The following is a 25,882-nucleotide window of genomic DNA, read 5'->3' as shown; positions in this document are numbered from 1 at the left end:
GTATGAGTGTGTGTGTGTGTGTGTGTGTGTGTGTGTGTGTTTGGACAGTAAGCGCGATGAATATGCAAATGGGAGAATACAATCATCACCACCATCACCACCACCACTACCATTACCACCACAATCACCATCACCACCACCATCACCACCATCCTCACCACCACCATCACCACTGCCATCACCACCACCACCATCATCACCACCGCCATCACCAATACAAACACTACCACAACCACCACCACCTCCACCATTACCATCACCATCACCACCACCATCACCACCATCATCACCACCATCACCACCACCAACAACAACACCACCACCATCACCACCACAATCCTTCCTATAAATCTCTTGCCGCCCCTCACAGAATAATATGCCTGAGGGAATGCATGCCAACACACACACACACACACACACACACACACACACACACACACACACACACAAACACACACACAGGCATTTGCATTCGTGTGTATTTGTCATTGTACGTTTGTAATGGAGTTTTTTTTTTTTACACTTTCTGAACACACACACACACACACACACACACACACACACACACACGTTTAATCTGTAGGCACGATCCAGGACACATACTCACACATTCACCCACACACACACACACACACACACACACACACACACACACACACACACACACACACACGCCACAGCTACTCAATTATCAACAAGAGCGAGAAATTAATGTGTAGACCGACTAATGGAGACCAGCTGATTTATACGACCGCCTCCCTTCCATTATTCCCTCCTTCATTCCTTCATTCATTTATTCATTTATTTTTTCTTCTTTTTTTCTTTCCTTTCTCTCTCTTTCTCGATTTATATTCTTGTTTATAATTTGTTCTCCTATTCCTTCGTTTCTTTCTTCCTTCATTCGTTTTTTTATTCACTTATTCTGTCTTTTCTTTTTTTCTTTATCGATTCATATTTTTTGTCTTTTTTTCTGATATTCCTTCTTTTCTGTCTTCCTCCACTCTTTTTTTATCTCTTTATTTATTCATTCATTCTTCTTGCTGTTGATTTTAATACTTATTCGTCGTTCTTCCTTCCTCCCTTCCTTCCTTCCTCCCTTCCTCCCTCCCTTTCTTCCTTTCTTTCTTCCTTCCTTCCTTCCTTCCTTCCTTCCTCCCTTCCTCCCTCCCTTTCTTCCTTTCTTTCTTCCTTCCTTCGTTCCTTCCTTCCTTCCTCCCTTCATCCCTCCCTTTCTTCCTTTCTTTCTTTCTTCCTTCCTTCCGTCCGTCCGTCCTTCCTCCCTCCCGTCCTCCCTCCCTTTCTTCCTTTCTTCCTTCCTTCCGTCTGTCCTTCCTCCCTCCCCCACTTCCACTCTTCCTCCCTTCCTTCCTTCCTTCCTTCCATCCTCCCTTCCTTTCCCCTTCCTTTCTTCCTACCCCTGTTACCTCTTTCTGTGCACTGGCGAAGGAACTAAAGCAACAACAAGACTACCAACACAAGGAGAGATTACAAGCAATGAAACTTAGGATTACAACAGTGAGGTTAAGTTGAGCATAATGTTACGTGTGAAGAGCGAGGCGATCATGAGGTAGACAAACTTAGATGAGAAAAAGTAATAATGATAAACAAAGTAAAGAACAGCCAAGGATAAAGTAAGAGCAAACGAAGAAGAGGGAAAGGAAAGGGAGGAAAAGGAATGGAACAGGAACGAAGGTAGGAAATGGTGAAGAAAAAAATTATTGCCAAGGAATTATATGAGAAACGGGAAAGGAAATGGTGGAAAAATAAAGACTGTCGAGAAATAAGAATGGAAGTGAAAACAAAAACATGATTGTAATTAAGGAAAATATGAGAAAGAAGAGACAAGAAAGGGAGAAAAATAAATGATTGTCAAGGAATAAGACGGAGAGAAGGTAAAGGAAATAGAGCAGGAGAAATAAAATGGAAGGAGGAGGAAGAGAAAAACCGTAGGGATGAAAGGGAAAAGCAATATATAGAAAAAAAATAACTATCAAAGAATAACAAACCGAGAAAGAGGGAATGGAAATAAATGAAAAAGGAAGAACACACAAAAAATGGACGAAGGAGAAATAGGAGCAACACAGTAAGAATCATAAAAAAAAAATACAAAGGTTACAGTTCGCATGACCATGAAGAAAAGTGATTTGGGAATAGAAAGAGAACGAGGGCGAGGAAGGAGAAGTATAGGAATGCAGATCGTAAAGAAGGAATGACACGCGTGAAATAACACACACGAGGGAGGAATGAGGCTTGCACTTGAGGCATGACGGGGAGAGAAAAAAAAAGGGAGGTAAGAAGAGAATGAGGAGGAAAGAATGACAGGAGAGACGCGAGAGAGGTATTGTACATATTTTACAAGCCCTGATGAACGAGAGAGAGAGAGAGAGAGAAAAGGTGCAAAAGAAGAGGAATACAAGAATGAAGAATGTAATCTGATATACATGATCTCTCTCTCTCTCTCTCTCTCTCTCTCTCTCTCGTTTGATACAGAACCTATATTCGCAAAGACTAAACGAGTTATCTCCCTCTCTCTTTCCCTCTCCCACACTCTCACTCTCACTCACACACACACACACACACACACACACACACACACACACACACGTTGCATTGCCCGAGCTTCCAACTTCGTCAATGATACTGCGAAATGGAAGCGGCCGTTGCTGTTGTTGAGCGCGGCGAGATGGAGTTGGCCTGATGCCTTCAATATGCAACAAATCCCGCGGCAAGAGAGGTTGGCCGAATCGCACACTCATTTTCTCCTCTCCCCGTGTCGCTGGAACCCTCACCAAGTCCCGGGCATCACGCGAACTGAGTTAGGTCGACGTTAGTGTGTTAGTGTTCGTATGTCACGTCTGTTCTCGTCTCTGTCTCTCGTTCTCTTTGCCTGTCTCTGTCACATGAAGCTCAGCAGAGGAGTAGATAGACAGATACACAGATAGATAGAGAGATGGAAGGGGTAGAAGTGTAGTTAGACAAGCAAGGAAATATGAAACTACACTGACCACATCTATTCTCGTCTCTGTCTCTCGTTCTCTTTGCCTGTCTCTGTCACATGAAGCTCAGCAGAGGAGTAGATAGACAGATAGACAGATAGATAGAGAGATGGAAGGGGTAGAAGTGTAGTTAGACAAGCAAGGAAATATGAAACTTCACTGACCACATCTATTCTCGTCTCTGTCTCTCGTTCTCTTTGTCTGTCTCTGTCACATGAACCTAGGCGGAAGGGTAGATAGACAGATAGACAGATAGATAGAGAGATGGAAGGGGTAGAAGTGTAGTTAGACAAGCAAGGAAATATGAAACTTCACTGACCACATCTATTCTCGTCTCTGTCACACGAACCTGGGTAGAAGAGTAGATAGACAGATATAGAGGTAGATAAAGAAATGGAAAAGGTAGAAGTGCAGTTAGGCAAGCAATGATATATGAAACTGCACTGACCAAATCCATTATCTTCTTTGTCACGATATCTGTCACATAAACCTAAATATAAGAAACAGAAGAGATATAAAGATAGATTATAAGAGATAGAAGAGCATTAAGACAAGCAATGATATTTGAAACTGAACTGGTCTAAACTTATGTTAATGTAAATCTCGTTCTCTCTGTCACATAAAACCTAAACAGAAGAGAAGATAGATAGAAGAGATAGATATATACAAGAAATAGACAAGCAATGATATATGAAGCTGGAACGTGACTAGGATAAAAAAAGAGCAAATAGAGAAGGTTTGGACGCAGCAGAGATGAAAATACTAAAAAAAATAACAGAAGAATAGATAAATAGAAGAGAAAGATGAATAGAAGAGACAGAGGAGTAGGAAGAAAAGCAATGATAGATAAAGTTGAAACATGGCTAGGAGTAAAAAAGCAAATAGAGAAGGTTTGGACGCAGCAGAGATGAAAATACTAAAAAAAATAACAGAAGAATAGATAAATAGAAGAGAAAGATGAATATATGAGACAAAGGAGTAGTAAGACAAACAATGATAGATAAAGCTTAAACATGACTAGGAAAAAAATGAGCAAATAGAGAAGATTTGAACGTAGCGGAGATGGCAATACTAACAGATGATTGAATGAATGTGTAGAGTGACAGAAATGAATGAATGCTGGAACTCTCACACATCAAGAAATAGAACATGACTGAAATGAATAAGATAAAAAAAAAAGATGAAGAGGAATAAACAAAACCGAAGAGAAACAAAAACTAACAGAATAACACACGGCAACATCACCACTATTCTATTCTCTGTCGTGAGCTGAAAAACAAATGGAAAAACTGAAATTGCGAGAAAAGAGTAAATCAGTTATGTTAGTCTGTGTTATTTATATTCTCGTATCCCTCTGCCACTGAAAACTAGATTAAATAAAGGAACATAAACAAGGATTCACTAGGTCATGCAGAGACTAGATACCAACAAGTCACCTTACACATGGCAACTCCTGAGACCCGATATTCAACCCTTCGCCCTTCCCATTCATATAACTATTTAAAACTATGCAAAAATAACTGAAATAATGCAAAGATATACCACGTTGTTTTTTGTTTTTTTTTACAGCAGAGGAGTCGGTTCAAGGGCATAAAAAAGAAGGTAACAAATGAAAAAAAAAAATAAAAAAAAAAGCCCGACACTCACTGCTCCTAAAAAGAATCCAAAGAGGTGGCCGAAAGAGAGGTCAATTTCGGAAGGAGAGGTGTCCAGATACCCTCCTTATTACTATTCCTTTCCCTCTTGTTCGTCATTACTGCTGTTCGTATTCCTGTAACTTCAACTCCTTCCCTTCCCCGTCGCAAAACTATATGTGATAACGAGTCTGGATTTCCGAGAAGTGAGCGAGGTTACCTAAGGACACGGATCATGATACCAACTAGTCAGCTCAAAAATGTCAACTGCATAGTGCCAAGTGTCACCCTTCTGTCTTTCCTCCCTTTCCATCCATACATATATTTACAACTAAGTGAAAACAACTGAAAATGAGCAAGAATAGACCAAGAACATAAGATCAGATACCAAGGCAGCCTACGAATGGCAACTCCAGAGGGTCCAATTACTCCCCCTTCTGCCCTTCTTTTAGTATTCACCCTTCTTTCTCAATTCATTCCCGCCTTTCTTTGTCTGTTTGTTTCCTTCTTTCTTCCTTCTGATTCATTTATTCTTTTCATTCCCGCCTTTCTTTGTCTGTTTGTTTCCTTCTTTCTTTCTTCAATACCTTTTCTCTTCCTTCTGATTCATTTATTCATTCGTTTTCTCCTCTCCATCACTATTCCCTGCTTCTATTCTCTTTTCATTCCCGCCTTTCTTTGTCTGTTTGTTTCCTTCTTTCTTTCTTCAATACCTTTTCTCTTCCTTCTGATTCATTTATTCATTCGTGTTCTCCTCACCTCACCATTCCCTGCTTCTATTCTCTTTTCATTCCCGCCTTTCTTTGTCTGTTTGTTTCCTTCTTTCTTACTTCAATACCTTTTCTCTTCCTTCTGATTCATTTATTCATTCGTTTTCTCCTCACCTCACCATTCCCTGCTCCTTTTCTTTTTTTCATTCCCGCCTTTCTTCCTTTCTCCCTGTCTTCCTTCCTTTCATTACTTTCCTTCCTTCCTGTCCTTCCCATCCATACATCTATTTAACACCCGGCTACACAGGACACCCAGGGACATGACTAACCTGACGTAGGACTAAATAATATGCCAGACGGAAGACTTACACGTGGCAGCTTCAGGTGACAAGGTATTCTCCCTCTGACCTACCTAACCATGCATCTGCCCAGCCTCTCTTTCACCCTTTCAATCGAGTTTATATTTCCCCATACAACTCTTATATTCCTCTAACTCTAACACTTCATTTCCGCTTTCCTTTCTGTATCCCCGTCTTGCATCTTTGAATAGCTCTCTAACTTCCCTTGTATTCTTTCAATGGGACTTACATCAATTATACGACTTCATCAATCCCAACTTCTTTTTTGGGGGGGGGCATTTCAGTTTATTTTTCTGATTTTTTGTACTATTTTCTTTATTTTTCAGATTTTTTGTACTATTCTGTTTTAGTTTTTTAGTTTTTGCTGTCTCTGTTTTTATTGTTTTCTTCCTTTCTTGCTTGCTTCAATACATTTCTCTTCCTTCCTTCATTTATTCATTTGTTTTCTCTTTCTCACCTCACCATTCCCTTCTTCTCTTTCTCAATTCATTCCCGCCCTTCTTTGTCTGTTTGTTTCCTTCTTTCTTTCTTCAACACCTTTCTCTTCCTTCTTATTCATTTATTCATTCGTTTTCTGCTTCCCACCTCACCATTCCCTGCTGCTTTTCTATTTTCATTCCCGCCTTTCTTCCTTCCTTCTATTACTTTCCTTCCTTCCTCCTTTCCTTCCTTCCTTTCTTCCTGCCTTCCTTCCTTCTATTCCCTTCCTTCCTTCCTTTCTTCCTGTCTTCCTTCCTTCTATTACTTTCCTTCCTTCCTTCTTCCTTCCTTCAACCATTTTTCTTCCTTTCTTACCCAGGTTCACGCTTGTCGTCTCCTCGTTCCCTTGTGTAATCTTAACCAATTCAAGTTATTTTTAGTTTCCGTTTAATAACAGAGAGTGGGACGAGAATAGAAATCACATACAGAGACGTAACCTCCCTCGCTTCCCGTAACTCCAGGTATTTCGTTTGTGTTTTCCAGCGACACGGAGGCGAAAATTGTTGTAATCCCGCAAACCCCTCTTGTGGAACGGCATGTGACATAATAAATACATGGGGCCGACTCTATCTCTCTGTCCTGTTCGACCGCAAATTCCATCACGCGACCATAGTGTGTGTGTGTGTATGTGTGCGTGTGTGTGTGTGTGGTGGAGGGGGGGGGGTGAAGGTTTGGTAGGTTATTTCTCTTGTTATCTTCTCTTTAACTGAAAACTCAACAGTATATCTCTGGAACTATACGAAGAGTGGGCCAAATTTAGTTAGGTTTGTGGATACGTTTTTTTTTTTTTTTTTTTTGTGTGTGTGTGTGGAGTGAAGGTTTGGTAGGTTATTTCTCTTGTTATCTTCTCTAACAAAAAACTCAGCGGTATATCTCTGGAACTATACTAAGAGTGGGACACATTTAGTTAGGTTTGTGAATACGTTCCGTTCGGATTTCTGCTTGAAGGTTTTGATAGTTTCAGTTCACTTATTCTCTTTTCTCTCACTGAAAGACGAAAAAAATATAGATCTGGAACAACGAAGAGTGAGAGAAATTAAGTTAGTTAGTGTGAAAAAAAATGAGTGAGAAAACCTATCAAACCTTCACACTAAAATGACACCAGACACCTACACACACACTAACATTAACTATTTCTTTTTTTGTTAGTTAACGTTGGTGTGTGTGTGTGTGTGTGTGTGTGTGTGTGTGTGTGTGTGTGTGTGTGTGTGTGTGTGTGTGTGTGTGTAGATGTCAGCTGTCATTTTAGTGCGAAGGTTTGATAGGTTTTCTCACTCATTTTTTTACTTGTCAATGAAAACTAGAAAACTCATTGAAATAACCGCTGAAAAAGTAAGACAAATTTTATTACGTTTGTGTGTGGGTGTCATTGTTAATTTAGTGAAAGTTTGACGGGTTTTTGTATTTTTTTTTTTACTTGTCACTGAAAACTAATTGATGCCTCCTGGAATGCGAAACGTTAGTCCAATTTAGTTAAGGACATCACGCGAACTGAATTAAAGTGACATTAGTGTGAGTACAGGACCTATTCTCGTCTCTCTCTCTCTCTCTCTCTCTCTCTCTCTCTCTCTCTCTCTCTCTCTCTCTCTCTCTCTCTCTCTCTCTCTCTCTCTCTCTCTCATTCCTTGTTTTTTTCTTATTTCTTCTTAATCATCTCTTCATTTTTCCTTTTCTTTTTCCTCTCGTTCCTGTTCCTTTCTTTCATTTTCTATCCTCTTTCTCTGTCTCTTTGTCTCTCTCTTATTCCTTAATTTATTTTCCTTTTTCTTTTTTTATTATCCTTTTTTTCCTTTTCCTTTTCATCCACTTTCTCTTCTCCACATCGTCTCAGTTCCTCTCTCTTTCAGTTTTTTTTATCCTCTCTCTCTCTCTCTCTCTCTCTCTCTCTCTCTCTCTCTCTCTCTCTCTCTCTCTCTCTCTCTCTCAAGCACACACATAAACCTAAACAAAGCAACACAACAACACTCACTCTTCTATTCTTTCTTTATCCACCTCTATTCTTTGTCTTTGTGTGTGGGAGTCGTATGAAATATTTGGGCGAGCAAGTTTCAAGAGTTATTTCACCTTTGATTTTTTTCTATAATAGTAAACGGTATGTGTCTGGCGTTACGAGGGGTGAGTCAGACGAAGTTACGTTAGTCACCTGTTATACTCGCGTGAAGGTTTGATGGTTTCTCTTTATTTTTTTCTCTCTCTTTTCCCTTTAACTGAAAACCAAACGACATGTCTTTCTGGAGTTACGAGGAGTGAGTCAGGTTAAGTTACGTTAGTGTTTATGTGTGTCACCTGTTATACTCGGGTGAAAGTTTGATGGCTTCTCTCTCTCTCTCTCTCTCTCTCTCTCTCTCTCTCTCTCTCTCTCTCTCTCTCTCTCTCTCTCTCTCTCTCTCTCTCTCTCTCTCTCTCTCTTACGTGTAACTAAAAACTCAACGATATATCTCTGAATTTACGAGGAATGAGTTAGATGTGTGTGTGTGTGAGTGTGTGAGTGTGTGTGTGAGTGTGTGAGTGTGTGTGTGAGTGTGTGTGTGTGTGTGTGTGTGTGTGTGTGTGTGTGTGTCACCTGTTATACTCGCGTTAAGGTTTGATGGCGTGTTTCTTTTTTTTTCTTTTCTCTCCTATCTGTTACTGAAAGCTAAACGATAGATCTCTCCGGAATAGCGAGAATTGTTATGAAGTCAAGTGGTGACCTTAATGTCTTCGTATCGTTATCCATTTTAGTGTGAACGTTTACGAATATTATTAGTTTGTGTGCATGGAACGTTAGCTTATTCCTTTCCCTTATCAATATTATTATTTCTATTGTTATCATTATTGTTTGTTATTACTTGCAGACTCCCTACGTTCTTATGTTCTTATGTTCTTATTCTCTTCCTCTATGTTTACTGTTACTAATGTTTGTCATCATCATATATTCCCTTTCCTCTCGTTTATCACTATTACGAGTCTTATCCATAAAACTTCAATTCCTTCCCTTCCTATATTATTGCCTTTATTTCCTTCTTCTTTTATTATTTTTATCTATTCTCTTCCCTGTCGTTTATCATTATTACTGTTCGTGTACACAGTATTTCAATTCATTCCCTTTCCTTATTATTTACTTTATTTCCTTCCTTTTATTATCATTATTACTTATTCTCTTCCTTCTCGTTTATCACTGTTACTGTTCGTGTATATAAAACTTCAACTCCTTTTCTTTCCCTTCTTATTTCCCTTACTTCCTTCCTTTATTATCATTACTCATTTCCTTCCCTCTCGTTTACTTGTACATCAAACTCTAACTCATTCCCTTTCCTTGCTCGTTTTCTTCCCGGCCGTTTATCACAATTACTGCTCTCGTCCATAAAACTTCAACACCTCCCTTCCCTGTCGCTGAAAACTGTGTGATAACGAGTCTGGATTTCCTAGAAGCGAGCGAGATTACGTAAGGACGAGGACCATAAGTATTACGACGTCAGGGTAATAATTTAATACTGTCCGATGCATATATTAATACTTATCCCTTTGTTTTTTGGTTCGCCCAGCAGCCTGACAAAAACAACTGGAGTTTCGAGAAGTGAGTCATGTAGGTGATGTAATTTGTCATGTGTGTTATTCTAGAGTATTACGGGTTATACATAGAATACCCTGCACTTATTATTCTGTCGCTGAAAACTAAACAGCTAATAACGTTGGAAATCAGAGAGGTTAGTGAGGTTAAGTTAGCACATATTATTATTACTAGCTTGTGAGGTTAAGTTAGCATATGTGCTAACACAGTACGAACCATCAAGTTTTTTCCACTTATAAACACTTATAAATTGGGGCAATGATAACCAATATTGCACAGTATCTATTAAAAACGCGTCATTAATAAATAAAATTGTTCACGAGAGGTATATTAATTTCTCTTAAGATAAAGAGGTTACTGCAAAATAATAGCCTAGTTTTCTTAAATGCAAAATAATAACTTAGTATTCGTAAATGCAAAATAATAGTCTAGTTTCCTAAATGCAAAAGAATCGCTCAGTATTCCTAAAAGCAGAATAATAGCCTAGTTTCATAAATGCAAAATAATAATTTAGTATCCCTAAATGCATAATAGTCTACTAGTTTCCTAAATGCAAAACCTAATAGCTTAGTATCCCTAAATGCATAATAGCCTACTAGTTTCTTAAATGGAAAATAATAGCTTAGTAGCCCTAAAGGCAAAATAGCCTATTAGTTTCCTAAATGCAAAATAATGGCCTAGTTTCCTAAATTCAAAATAGCAGTTTGGTATTCCTAAATGCAAAATAATAGCCTAGTTTTCATGATTTCAAAATAGCATATTATTTCTAACTGCAAAATAATAACCTAGTAATCATGAATGCAATATATTAGAATAGTATTCCTAAATGCAAAATAATAGCCTGGTTTAACTAAATGCAAAATTATAAGCTGGTGTACACAATACAATTATAATGTATTTCACTTGCTGACTACTTAATTGGCTTATTAGCAAGTTATTACAGATTGTAAAACTTTCCTCCTACAATTTATTACAGAAGTTTTAGATACGGTATAACATGCAGAAAAGCTTTTACACCATACGAGTAAAATCCAATATTCCTCAAAACAACTTACCTCGTTCCCAGCGTTGCCATGTTATCGTACTCAGCAAATAGCCCTTTCGTAGTTTCTGACCGATAACTATAGCGAAAATGAAGAAAAATCACCAATATTTAACAGTTTTAACGATTTGACTGATTGACTGGTTGTGGTTGATCATTGATGTCTTTACTCTTAAGCAGCTGGCCACCTCAAATACATGATTCATATGAATATATATATATATATATATATATATATATATATATATATATATATATATATATATATATATATATATATATATATATATATATATATATATATATATATATATATATATATATATATATATATATAATGTGCGGTGTGTGGGGAGGGATGGAGGGGGGTAGAGAGAGCGCGATAATGTTGCCCGCCTATCTGGTGAGCTCTTGCGGCAAAGCCCTCCCGACACCCGTCAAGGATACGGAGTCTATGGTTCTGGATAACAAGTTTGGGGCATACAGTGTCATGTCACTCTGCTTGCTATAAAAACTTCAGCTAAAATCCCTGCCTTCTCTTTTGGGCAGTGAGTTAGGATCCCGTCAGGTTTAAGTAATGGTGGCATGGACGTATCAACACCACATAGAGCAGAGAGTGTTTCTTTGACACTATCATGATGTTTTATTTCAGCTGCAGCATAAACGGACTGCGCCTCAGTTCTGAGTCGAGTATAATTTCTCCAAGTTAAATCTGATCAGTTTCGACTTCAAAGATTATATGCTACTTGCCTCTCTCTCCTGATAGGCACGACTACAGTCGTTATTAAACCAAGCTTTTTCTTTTATGCGAAGATTTAATGTTCTTGAAGGAATCCTTCTTTCCATGATGTCAACCACAAAGCTGTTTAATGAGTAGAATCATATATTTTTTATTATAAATGTGTCGCCAATCAAAATTAGAAAGGTCAGAAAAAATACCATCCCAATCTGCCCGTGACTTAAAGTAAATTTTACCAGAAAAAAGATACATCTGGGATGTTTTGATTGATTTTTGTAGTGGCATAAAGTAAACAATGATCCACTGCGTGAACCAACTTTAGCAGTGATGACAGCAGGAGAATCAGCCAAGAGAAGATCAAGGCAATTACCAGACTTATGTGCGGCTTTCGTAATTAACTGCTCACAACAAGACTCTTGTAAAATCAAGAGTTGCAACCCAAAGACAATCACTTGGTGAAACAGAGTTCAATAGCTCTCTGTGATGAACATTGAAATCACCAACAAAAATAAATGAAGCCTCCCTATCAGTCTGCTGTGTACCTGCCATCTTAGCAGCAGCACAGTGAAATATGCCATCGTCAATGTCTGGGTTACGTTAGATGGAAAAAAATATAAAAATTATTATTTTATTTTGCCATGGATTAGTTACCTTTAGTTTATTACTGATCTACAATATACAAAATCATAACGAACCACTATTTTTTTTCTTTCTGTTGCTGACAACTAAACAAAGGAATAACGTTGGAGGTAAGAGAAGCTAGTGAGGTGATGTTAGGTTAGCTGCAAATGTATGACTTGTATTCTGGCATGGTTAAGTTATCTTATGGCTGATGAAACATGCAAAAAAAAGCCTTATTAATGCATACACGTACAAGAAACTTAATATCTTTTCCTCTTTGTGGCTGAAAAATAAGGAGGTAAGGGAAGCTAGTGAGGTAGGTTAGAATATATATCACCTGTATTCTGGCGTGGTCCACTTACGTTATTACTGCTAAAAGATACAAACGAAATAATATACGTATTAGCTTTTCTTCTGTGTGGCTGGAAACGAGGAGAATAAGGAAAGCTAGGGAGGTAGGTCAGCATATATATATCACCTGTATTCTGGCACGGTTTAGTTGCCTTATTACTGCTAAAAGATACAAAATAAATAGTATACGTATCATCTTTTCTACTCTGTAAATGAAAAACTAAACTAAAGAATGACGTTGCAAATAAAAGAAGCTGGTTAGGTTAGGTTAGCATAAATATCACCTGTATTCTGGCACGGTTTGATTTCCTTATAACTAATCTATATACAAAAAATATCAAGTATACGTATCATCTTTTACTTTATGTGGTTAAAATAATACAGTAATAATAATAATAATAATAATAACAACACACACACACACACACACACACACACACACACACACACACACACACACACACACTGGTATCCTATTTCTCGCTCTCACTCCAAACAAACAGAAAATACAGTTATAAATAAAATAAAAAAAAGGGAAAGAAGTTAAAAAGGTGGGAATATATATCTCCCATTCTGGCAAGACGTATTTACATTATTCTTAGTCAATACAAAATAATAGCAAACTTATCATATTTTCCCCTCCGTTGCTGAAAACTAAACCAAATACACGGGATATACAAGAAGCAATTTAGGATACGTTAGCATATGTGTCGCCTGTAGCCTGGCCTAACTGATTTACCTTTTTTTTAGAGCAAAGGAGTCAGTTCAAGGGCATAAAAAAAAGAAAACATAAGAAAAAAAAAGCCCGCTAGTCACTGCTCCTACTTGTTAATGATTGGAATGCAACAATAATATCACGCTTCCTCTCCTCGCTATCCCGGAACATTTAACACAATACCGATAATTACTAAGAACACATTACGTTAGGGAGTTACATGTTCTCTCTTATCCTGAAGCGATTTACTAGGCGCTTCACTGTCTAACATAAGAAAAAACTTCAAGGTAAGATACTGGCATGATTCTACGTCTCTCTCTCTCTCTCTCTCTCTCTCTCTCTCTCTCTCTCTCTCTCTCTCTCTCTCTCTCTCTCTCTCTTTCTCTCATCTCGTCCGTCACGTCAAAATAACTGCAGCTTTACTGTATTATTTTCTACAAGTCTGAATGTTAAAACGACATCTCTTACGCGGCAACACGAGAAATAAGAGAGAGAGAGAGAGAGAGAGGAAGTGTCGCTGGTAGTGGATTTTACTGTTATACATCAACGCCTGGCAATCAAACATTCACAATGGAACGAATAATAACGTTCACGGAATGCTGGAACACGGTCTCTCTCTCTCTCTCTCTCTCTCTCTCTCTCTCTCTCTCTCTCTCTCTCTCTCTCTCTCTCTCTCTCTCTCTCTCTCTCTCTCTCTCTCTCTCTCTCTCTTTCACCCCCCCCCCCTCCCCATCACACACACACACGCAGTAAAAGAAATAACTGTGATATAACACGTGACATAGAGCTTGACTTTAATCCTTCAAAAAAAGAAAAAAAACATACAAATAGGCAAGAACAAACAGGTGTGTGTGTGTGTGTGTGTGTGTGTGTGTGTGTGTGTGTGTGTGTGTGTGTGTCCAAAGTAATCTCAGGCCCGGGCTTTTTCGTTGCCTGTAAAGTTGATTTGTCGTGCGTCGAGGATTAGCTACAGGAACACAACGCGTATGTGTCACTGGAACGGTCCGTCGGGTCGTCGATCCATCACGTATTTCATTCTTTGTCGCCTGTCTCTCTCTCTACCCCCCTTTCTATCTATCTATCTATCAATCAAACACACACACACACACACACACACACACACACACACACACACACAAACACACACACACACATACTGGTATCCTATTTCTCGCTCCCACACCAAACAAACAGAAAATATATTCGTAAAAATTCCTTAGCGTTCATAAGAGTGCGAGTTCTTGTTTTGGGAGAGACATTAACACACACACACACACACACACACACACACACACACACACACACACACACACACACTACCGCTTCCCTTCATCACACAGACAAGCCTTATGTTTAAGTCTAATGCTGTGCCCTCATTATGATTTAGCCAAGAATCGCCTGTCCGCTCTCCCGCCCTCCCCCTCCCGGTCGCTCCCCTCCGCCAGCCCACACACTCACGACAGGTAATTACTATAAGCTTACCTGCCTGCCTAACTACCTCCCTGTCTGATTAACTATGTTCCATTATTTATTTCTTGATTTGATTAATTACTTGTTTCATTTATTTAGTTAGTTCCTTTGTCCTTTTCTTTTTGTCTTACTTTCTATCTTTCCGTCTTTTCCTTTTCCTTCATTATTCCTTCTTTTCTCTCTTTCTTCTTTTCCTCATACCTTTCTTTGTTCCTTTTATCCATTCCTTCGTCTTTCCTTATCTCCTTTCTATTCTCCTTCCTTCCTTCCTTCCTTCCTCCGTTCATTCATGCCTTTTTTTTATTCATTCATTTTTTAAGTCTTACCTTCCTTCCTTCCTCTCTTCCTTCCTTCCTTCCTTCCTTCCTTTCTTCCTTCCTTCCTTCTTCCCTACAGTCCTTCATACCATCTCTCTTCCTGTTTCTCTATATCCCTATTTATCCACCTCATTTCCCATCTAATTACTACCTGTCACATTCAAACCAAATTACCTGCCTCTCTGCCTGAACAAATACCTTCATGGCCACGTGTTTCCCTATCAAGCTACCTCCCTACTTTCCCAAGCACCTACATACCTACCTTACTTTGTCCCTACCTACCTGCTTGTCTTCATACCTGACTAACCTTCCTCTTGAACACCTGAAAAATATATCACTACGAAAATTTAACGTTGACAATCATAGTGTTTACCTCTCTACCTACTATAACACCTAAATAATTATCTACACATTTAACCGTCTGTCATCTTTCCACCGGGTTGAATAAATACCTGACTAACATTCTTATCATACACCTGTTTAGCATTACCACGAATATCTAATGCTCACAAACGCAGTATCTACCTTTCCACTTATCTACACATTTACCTGTATCATTTTTTTACCTGGTTCCATCAATACCTGACTAATTTTCCTCCAACACACCTGAGAAGCATTACCACGAATATCTAATGCTCACAAACGCAGTATCTACCTTTCCACTTATCTACACATTTACCTATATCATTTTTACCTGGTTTCCTCAATACCTGACTAATCTTCATCCTACACACCTGAGAAGCATTACCACGAATAAAGAATAACAATCCCAGGATCTACCTCTCTACCTATCAGCGCACCTATATACCTACGTCTTTGTTCTGCCTACCTGCTGGCATTACTACCTGACTAATCTCCCTCCCACACACCTGAGAAGCATTACCACGATTGCCTTCCCTAAGCAATCACAGCAGGGAGGAACACGCCACCTTCAGACTACTTCCTCGCCCTCTCCTCCTTATCAAACCTCGACGCTGCTTCACTCTTACGCGCCAGCCACCACCACCCTCATCCTCAGGCGGTAGCTCGCTCGGTCGGTCCTTCACTGAGAGTATTAACAGGAAATTCCTCGTGTCTTTCCCTTCGCTATAAGTCACTAGCAAGGAGGATGGATGGCCCCTGTGTTTCATCGGCTGTCCGTGTCCTTAACCGTGTCGTCTATTCTTTCTTCTGAGATTCATTGTTTCATTCATCTATTCATTCATTCATTTTATTCTCATTTTTTTGTTTTGTTTTGTTTTTATTTGCTGCCGTGATATATGATTCTTGCTTGGGCCATGATTGAGGATCTGGGCAGCATGTGGGCAATCTTCCGTCACTCTGGAATGGTTTGGAGAATCAGCGTGTTTGGGTGAGACTCGAACCTATATATAAGCACACGGGCTCACCACGGCCACACGCTGACCTCCTCTTTTCATCCTTTCGTCCTTCCTTCCTTCGTCTTTCATCCTTTCTTTTATCCAGCTTCTCCTACGTTCCACCATCATCACCTCTCATCAGGACGCCTCTCCTCCCGAAATTGACCTATCTTTCGGCCACGCCTCTAACTCTTTTTAGGAGCAGTGAGTAGCGGGCTTTTTTTCATATTTGTTTCTTTTTTTAATGCCCTTGAACTGACTCCTCTGCAGTAAAAAAAAAAAAAAGAGGAAAATCTATCCATCATTCCTTCCTTCCCATTTTTCTCTCTCTCTCTCTCTCTCTCTCTCTCTCTCTCTCTCTCTCTCTCTCTCTCTCTCTCTCTCTCTCTCTCTCTCTCTCTCTCTCTCTCTCTCTTGTATGGGGGAGACTCACAACATCTATTTTTTTGGGGTATAAGGGGATGAGGAAATGGTTGTCCGCTTCATCTGCTCCCCTTAACCTGATTGTCTTTATCCGCTTATGTCCCGCAATGTCCCTCCTCCTGCTTCCCTTCCCTTCCCTTCACTTCCCTTCACTTCCTGCCCTTCTGATGCGTTGGGTTGGTTATAACTCTCTCTCTGTCACTGTCTCTGTCTGTCTCTTTGTCTCTGTATGTTTCCCTCTCTCTCTCTCTCTCTCTCTCTCTCTCTCTCTCTCTCTCTCTCTCTCTCTCTCTCTCTCTCTCTCTCTCTCTCTCTCTCTCTCTCTCTCTCTCTCTGATCTAGCTGAGTGCATGCTTGCCTTGCGTTTCCTAACTCCTCCTCCTCCTCCTCCTCCTCCTCCTCCTCCTCCGCATTGACCGTCACTATAGTATTGACCGTCACTATCGCATTGACCGTCACTATCGCATTGACCGTCACTATCGCATTGACCGTCACTATCGCATTGACCGTCACTATCGCATTGACCGTCACTATCGCATTGACCGTCACTATCGCACTGACCGTCACTATCGCACTGACCGTCACTATCGCATTGACCGTCATTATTGCATTGACCGTCACTTTGCTGCGTCGGGAGTGAACTAAACGTATCCACGAGTACGTTCGGTAGTGCTTTCATCCTTCCCGCAAGCCACTCCTGTGGGTGACGGATCGATTAAATCACTGAAAGCAGGCACCCAATAGGCTTTCTGCTGCCTGCTCGTCCATGTTTCCATGTTTCCTTCTCCTCCTCCTCCTCCTCCTCCTCTTCTACCGTGTTCCTTCCCCACTTAAACTTTCTCTACACACATACACTCAATGTCTGGTCTCTCTCTCTCTCTCTCTCTCTCTCTCTCTCTCTCTCTCTCTCTCTCTCTCTCTCTCTCTCTCTCTCTCTCATTAATACCAATGCAAGCGTTAACCAGTATTTCTTCACGCCCTACTGCCTCATTTCCTCTCTTTCTTCCTCCATTCCTCCCCTCCTTCCTCCCTTTCGTGCATCCTTGCTTCATTGCTTGCTTGCTTGCTTGTTTCCTTCCTTCTTTCCTTCCATCCTACTTTCTTTTTTTTCTTATTTCATTGGTTAATTCATCGATTCATTCATTTCCCCTTCTCTCCTTCCTTTCATTTCTTCCTTCCTTCTTTCCTTCCTTCCTTTCTTTCTCCCTTCCTTCCTTCCTTCCTTCCTCATTTGCTTTCTTGCTTTCTTCCTTTTTCCTTCCTTCCTTCCTCCCGCTCACAGGTAAGCTTAAAAACAGTCCATTTTCGAGTATTTATTTCCCATCTTTCTATGACCACCTTCAACGACTTTTTTCACTTCATACATAGGTCGCAGAGGTCACTTTTATGTCTTTACCCCAGTTGCCTTATAAACTTTTTCTCCACCTGCTTCTTATTTTTCACTTTTATGAACGCTTTTTACTACCTGCGTTTCATCCTTCGTCACTCAGTTACTAATATAAAAAGAAATATGAAGCGATTCCTAAAGTTTTCCCAACCTACTTATTTTCCAATTTCAAGAACGCCTTTCACTGCCTGTCTTTAACCTTTCGTCGGCCAGTCACTAGTATGAGAAGAAATATGAAGAATGTACTAAACTTTTCCCAACCTAATCCTTTATTTCACTGCCTTTCTTCTTTCGTCCCAAAGTTATTAATATGAGACGAGAAACAGTGCGTCCTACCCTACCTATCCCAAGCTGTCCCTCTCTATCGCTACCTGTGCCTTCCTCTCCCTCCCTCTTCGTGACAATTCGCAGGTCGATCGGTCGTTGACACTCAGGCCACGGCGTCATTAGAGGCGGGAGGAATGACGTGTTTTCATGACCTTTGCTGCCGCTGGTGGCCGGAACGTTAAACCAGAGTTATAACCTTTCCCCCACTTATGGCCTCGTTCGCTCCTGCATTCCCTCTTCCGTTTCCTCTTTCATTTCCTCGCCCCGATCCTCCACTCACCTGTCCTCCCTGCCTGGTTATCTCCTCACCTCACATTCACACACACACACACACACACACACACACACACACACACACACACACACGTTCTCTCTCTCTCTCTCTCTCTCTCTCTCTCTCTCTCTCTCTCTCTCTCTCTCTCTCTCTCTCTCTCTCTCTCTCTCTCTCTCTCTCTCTATCCATTCTAGTATACTTCCTTCCTTCCCTTATTCTTACCTTTCCTGCCCTTCTTCCTTCCTTCCTTCTCTCCTTTACAGCCTTCCTCTTTACTTTCACATTTCACACACTCACACACACACACAAGCACACTTTACTTGTCGTCTTTCCTCCTTTATTCCTTCTCTCCTCTACAACCTTTCTGCCTTCTCCTTACCTACACCAACGCCCACAGAAGCATACAAACAGACACACATCCAGACCACGGCAATGCTTCATATCAAACACATAACCACTTTTAACATCAACACACACACTCTCTTCCATCATCCTAGCCTTGCATCTTCTCCTTCCTTCCTTCCTTCCTTCAGCTTATCTTCGCCTCTCACACGAACACTTCCCGCCCTCACACCTCACGCCTCGCCGTCCAGACCGCAGTGGAGGCTCATATCACTGGTCGAGGTACAATTGCGGGCCCGCCAGTCGCCTCGCCGCGCTCCGCTATACGATACAGAAATGACATCTTAACTCGGCGCTCCCATCCCCTCCAAATAGTGGGTGCGTCGGGACCCTGCACCGCTCATACCCTCTCCCCTTGAATAATAACAGTGAAGGAAGGAGAACGAGGCGGAGGAAGAGAACGTGGACGAGGAGGGGAAGGAGTAAGTGTGTGTGGGTGTAAGGTGAGGTAGAAGGGTACGGGATGTGTATGTGTGTGTGTGTGTGTGTGTGTGTGTGTGTGTGTGTGTGTGTGTGTGTATGTGTGTGTAATCGCGTGCGTAAAGGAAAAACAAGAGGTGGAGGAGTGGAATTGAAAGAAGTGGAGGAAGAGCAGGTGTTTGAGGAGAAGGGAATGTACGTATAAATGAAGGATGAAAATCAGAAAGAGAGGAGAAAGAGGGAATCATGAGAAATTATGAACGATGAAGAGGAAGAGGAAGGAGCACAGTAACAAAAAAAGAGGAAGAACAAATAACAATAAAAATAAAATAATGAAAAAAATAGATAGGGTGATAAACAGACATGGAGGAAGAGAGGTAAAGAAGGAGGAGGAGGAGGATAAAGCGTACAACGAAAGAAGGCGTAAAAGAGGAAGAATGATATATGAGAGAGAGGAAGAAAGAAAACAGAAGAGGAAAACAGTAAAAAGAACGAAATAAAAAAAAGGTGGAACAGACAGGAGGAGAGGAGAAGAAAGAGGAGGAGAAAGAGCATGATAAAGCGGAAGACGAAAAAGAAGACGTAAGAGAAATAGTAAAAAATGAAAGAGAGAAGGAATAAAAAGAATAAAAAGAAGAAGAAGAAGAAAAATATGAGGAATGAAAAATATGATAAGAGAAACAACAACAAAAATAAATAGAATAAAGTAAAAAGAACATATATAAGATGAAGAAAACAAACAAGGAGGAGAAGTAAAGATGTAGGAGGAGGAGGAAGAGGAAGACAATGATACCGCGAAGACGCCATAAAAGCGTAGGAGAAGAGCAAGTAGAAGAAGGAGATATGAAGGAGCGGCCGGAGCACAATAACCCGCACCTTCAGACCGTAACGAGAGGCACTTGTGTTTGCCGCAGCTGTGCCCGGGAAGTGTTGATGCGAGTCATTACCTGTGCTAGTACCTGTGTGTGTGTGTGTGTGTGTGTGTGTGTGTGTGTGTGTACACACACACACACACACACACACACACACACACACACACACACACACACACACACACACACGTTGCTGATTCCTATTTCAAAGCGCTGACGTTCGTACCAGATCATTACCACCACCTCCCGATGCGTCTCTCTCTCTCTCTCTCTCTCTCTCTCTCTCTCTCTCTCTCTCTCTCTCTCTCTCTCTCTCTCTCTCTCTCGAATTTTATTTTTAGCATACTGCGATGAAAAACTCTACGGATCTAGCATTTCAGATTTCAATATATCAGTATCTTCCCGTAGATTTTTCCCCCACGCCTCTCTCTCTCTCTCTCTCTCTCTCTCTCTCTCTCTCTCTCTCTCTCTCTCTCTCTCTCTCTCTCTCTCTCTCTCTCTCTCTGACATTTATTTCCGCGCTAACTTTAGAGGCCCAGAAGTTTGATTTGCCAGACGGAGGAACTTGAAAGCAACTACTCACGAAGACTTACTATCATATCCCTGCTCTCTCTCTCTCTCTCTCTCTCTCTCTCTCTCTCTCTCTCTCTCTCTCTCTCTCTCTCTCTCTCTCTCTCTCTCTCTCTCTCTCTCTCTCTCTCTCTCTCTCTCTCTCTTCGTTCGTTTTTCTTTTTTTTCCCCGTTTTTTACGTGTACGCAGTCTCATATGAACACACACACACACACACACACACACACACACACACACACACACACACACACACTTTTTTATTTGCTGTATGTTTTATTTAGTTCGTCTTCGTGCAATAAACTATCGCATCGAAGTATTATTTTTTTTTTTGTGTGTGTGTGTGTGAGCGTGCATGCAAGCGCTTCCTGGGTGAGATATGAGGAAAAACATGCCCTATTTTTTCGTCTCTCTCTCTCTCTCTCTCTCTCTCTCTCTCTCTCTCTCTCTCTCTCTCTCTCTCTCTCTCTCTCTCTCTCTCTCTCTCTCTCTCTCTCTCTCTCTCTCATGCACCTCGGTAACTCCTGGGGTACATTGCTCTCTCCCTCCCTCTCTCCCTCTCTCTCTCCTTCCCTCCCTTCCTCCTTTCTCTCACTATTTCGTCCCCTTACTCCCTCCCTACTTCCTCCCCTCCTGATCAATTGTTGGAGAGAGGAGGAGAAGGAGGAGGAAAACGAAATGGTGGTAGTGGAGTTGCTGGAAAGGAGGAGGAGGAGGAGGAGAGAGATAAAGACGAAGAGGAGACATCGTAGGGAGAGGAGGAGAAGGAGGAAGAGGAGGAGGAGGAGGAGGAGGATCTAGGTCATTTGTTCACATGAGAAAGGAGAAGGGAGAGGGGAGGAGAAGACTGATGGGAGACAAGAGGTGACAAGGAAGGGAGAGGAAGAAGAAGGGAAAGAGAGGGAGAGAGAATGAATGAAGGGCAGATGGAGGGGAAGAAGAGGAAGAGAGGAGGAAGAGAAGGAGGAGGAAGAAGGAGAGAATGCACGCACCACTAAAGAATATAGAGAAGAAGGGAAAAGGGAGAGAAACGGAAGAGAAAAGGAAAGGCAAGAGAAGGAGAGACGGACCAAAAAAAGGGAAGGGAAAGAAAAACGAAGAAAAAACGAAAAAAAATACACAGAGAAAAAAGAGAAAAGGGAACAGAAAGTAAGATTAAGAAAAAAGAAAACAATGATTAACGAATAGGAAAAATCACACGGAATAAGAAAGGAAAGGAAAAGAAAAGAGGAGAAAAATAAAGTAAGGGAATGAGGATAAAGTAAGAGAGAAAAAGAAGTACAAGGAAGAAGAAAAAAAGAAAGAAGAAAAGGGGAAATGAATAACGTAAGAGACAACTAAGGAAACGAAGAATAATGGAAGATAGGAAGAAGGGGAAACGAGGGAGGAATAAAGAGAATACGGAATAATAAGAGGAGGAGGAGGAGGAGGAGGAAGGCGTAAGCGGGGAAAGAAGAAAACTATAGAGTGAGCGAAGAGGAAGTGAATAGATGAGAAACAAGGAGACAAGAGAAGAGATGAGGAGAGGGGAAGAAGATGGATGTAGGAAAGGAGAGAAAAGGGAGAGAAGACAGAGAAGGAAACGGAACAGGAGAGAGGAAATGAGGAAAGCTAAGGAGAGAGGAGAGGATAGAAAATGGAAGAGAAAAGGGAGAGGAGAGAAGGAGAGAGGAGAGAAAAAACAGGAGAGGATATAAAAGAGGAGAGAAATGAGAGAAGGGGAGAAAAGAAAAAAAAGAAAAAAGGAGAAGAGAAAAGATATGAAGGGAAAAGAAAAGAAAAAAAGGAAAATAAAAGAAAAAGAGAAAAGAGACGAGGAAAAGAGAAAAGAGAAAGAGAAAAAGACGAAAGAGAAAAGAGGACAGAAGAAGAAAAGAAATGAAAAGAAAAGAAAAAAAGAAAAAGAGGAAAAAAAGTAGAGAATAGAAAATATAATAATGTAGAGAAGACAGGGAAGGACATGGAACAGAAAAGCCAACATGAAGAAAGGCAGGAAGAAGAGAAGAGAATAAACGGAAAATAAAGATACCAGACAAAGAAATAATGTTGACAAATGAACTTAAGAACAAAACCAGGGAAAGATAAAAGACAGGTAAAGGGAGAAGGGAGAACCAAAGAGAAGGGAAATAAAGTGAACAGGCAGAGGGAAGAAGAGAAAGAAGAGAAAGCAAGGAGAAGAGATGACAGGGATGAGAAGAATCAGAAGCCTGAGAAAGAAAATTGACAAGACATAACAAGAAAAGAAGAAAGAAGAAAGGAGAAAGGAGAAAAATAAGTAAGAGGAGAGATGAGAATAAGAAATGATAAAGGAGGTGAAAGAAGGGGAGGCTGAGGAAAAGAAGAGAGAGGAAAGGGAGAGGAAAGGGGAGGAGGGGTAAGGGAGGGGTGAGGCCGAGGGGAGAAGAAAAAGGAAGAGAGGGAAGATGAGAGGGTAAAGGAAGTGAGGAGAGAAGAGAGATAAAGGGATAGGAGGGGAAGGAAAGGGGAGGGAAGGGGAGGGGAAGGGAGGGGAGGGGAGGGGAGGGGACATGATCGAGTAAGGAGACACGTTTTCCTCTCGACTGCATGTGAAAAGGGAAAGTGAGATAAAAGTGAAAGTTAACACAAACAGATGCATTCTCTCTCTCTCTCTCTCTCTCTCTCTCTCTCTCTCTCTCTCTCTCTCTCTCTCTCTCTCTCTCTCTCTCACACACACACACGCACACACACACACACGCATCCTCTCCTCCTCCCCTTTCTCTCGTGCTTTGATTTAATTCTTTACCTAACTTCTCCTCCTCCTCCTCCTCCTCCTCCTCCTCCTCCTCCATCTTCCTCTTCAATTATCTCTCCTTCCCCTTCTTCATATTCCTCTTCCTGATCTCCCAAATGACTTCCCCTTGTTATCTCTCTCTCTCTCTCTCTCTCTCTCTCTCTCAATCTCCCTCAATCTCTCTCTATCTACTACTACTACTACTACTACTACTATACAATTTATCACTGCCATCAAGTCGAGTCAAATACAAAAGACAGAAAACACAAAGGCAACAAAAAAATGACAAAAGCAATCCATCTGTCGCCACGGGTCGTTGGCATGAATAATTAATGATGCGCGGCTGTTGATCTCTTTATTCTTATTGCTGTTGCTACTGGCGGCCATATTGTGGTGGTGGTGGTGGTGGGAGTGACAGTAGTGGTAGTGGTAATAGTAGTAGTTAGAGTAGTGGTGGTGGTAGTAGTAGTAGTAGTAGTAGTAGTAGTAGTAGTAGTAGTAAAGGAAGAAGAAGAAGAAGAACAAGAAGAACAAGAAGAACAAGAACAAGAAGAACAAGAACAAGAACAAAAACAAAAACAAGAAGAGCAAGAACAAGAACAAGAAGAAAGAGAGAAGAAAAAGAAAAAGAAGAAAGGAGGCCGTAGTAACAGAAGTAGCAACAATAACAACAACAACAACAATAACAATAATAACAATACTACTAATATCCGGAGCAGGAACATTGACAACAAAAGCCTATTATAGTTATTGTCAGACCCGCCTCCAGTATTGTAGTAATCTTTTGTAATCCCCATATTATTATTATTATTATTATTATTATTATTATTATTATTATTATTACTGGCATCATAACAAATCCGCAGCTTCCTTTTCTTTTCCATTCCCTGCCCAGATTGTCACTGTATTGTCGCTTTTCCTGAGACGTGTCGTTATTCTTTTCATCCTGGTCACTGTTCTTTGTATTCTTTGTGTTGTAAGTGTCTCTCTCTATATATATATATATATATATATATATATATATATATATATATATATATATATATATATATATATATATATATATATATATATATATATATTTATATTTGTCAGTTTTTTACTTCTCCCGGTTCGACCATTAAAAAAAAGTCTTCTACGCGGTCTGATGAACTAAGAACTCTTGGTGAGGCGATACCGTGGCACAGAATCTAACGTAAAACAAGGCTACACAACACTCACAATAAATCCCAACAGAACAAAACCCAGCACAACAAACCCTAACAGAACACAATAGAACCCAACACAACCGAACACAAAGCCACAAAAAAACTATACAACCCACCTCAACACAGCACAGGCCAACACAAAAAAACATTACCACACCACAAGGCAGCACAGCACAACACGCCAACACACAGCGAGGGAGAAGAATCACTCGAGGCTACATACGATTTGTTGGCTTCCATCATTAAAATATAAATGAGACAGACTTCGAGGCTCATGACATTGCGAGGTACAAAAAGGAAAGGTATGGAGGAGGAGAGGTGGGCAAGGAGGAGGAGGGGGAAGAGGAAGGGAGGAATGGGAGATGAAGGAAGGAGGGGGTGAGAAAGGAAGGAGATGAGGAAAACGGATGGAGTGTGAAGGAAAAGGACATGGAGGAAAAAAGGAAGGAGGTTGAAGTGAAGGAGGAGGAGAGGAGAGAGGAGGAGAAAGGAAGGAATGGTCGATAAGGGGATGAGAAAAGAAGGGAATAGAGGAAGGAGATGAAAAAAAGTGGGATGAACTAAGCGGGGGTAGGAGGAAGGTATGGAGGAGAGCGAGGGGGGAATGAAAAGGAAGAAGGATGGATTATCGATAAATAACGGGAAAGGAAGGAAGAGGAAGAGGGGTGGAGTAAATAGGGATGAGGGGAGAAGGGGAAAAAGGAAGAGGGATGGAGGATAGGGGGGATGAAGGAAGGTATGGAGCAGAAAGAGGGTAGTGAGGAAAAAGAAGAAAGGAATGAAGTATAGGAAGATGACGGAAGAAGAGGAGAAAAGAGGAATAGAATAGAGTGTAAGGGAATGAGAGAGGAAAGGAGAAGAGAGTGGAAGAGAAAGGAGATGGAGAAAAGGAGGGAAGAGAGAAGAC

This window comes from Eriocheir sinensis, chromosome 36 (genome assembly GCF_024679095.1).
Source record: "Eriocheir sinensis breed Jianghai 21 chromosome 36, ASM2467909v1, whole genome shotgun sequence".
Classification (NCBI taxonomy): domain Eukaryota; kingdom Metazoa; phylum Arthropoda; class Malacostraca; order Decapoda; family Varunidae; genus Eriocheir; species Eriocheir sinensis.
Note: the sequence above shows the minus strand (reverse complement) of the source record.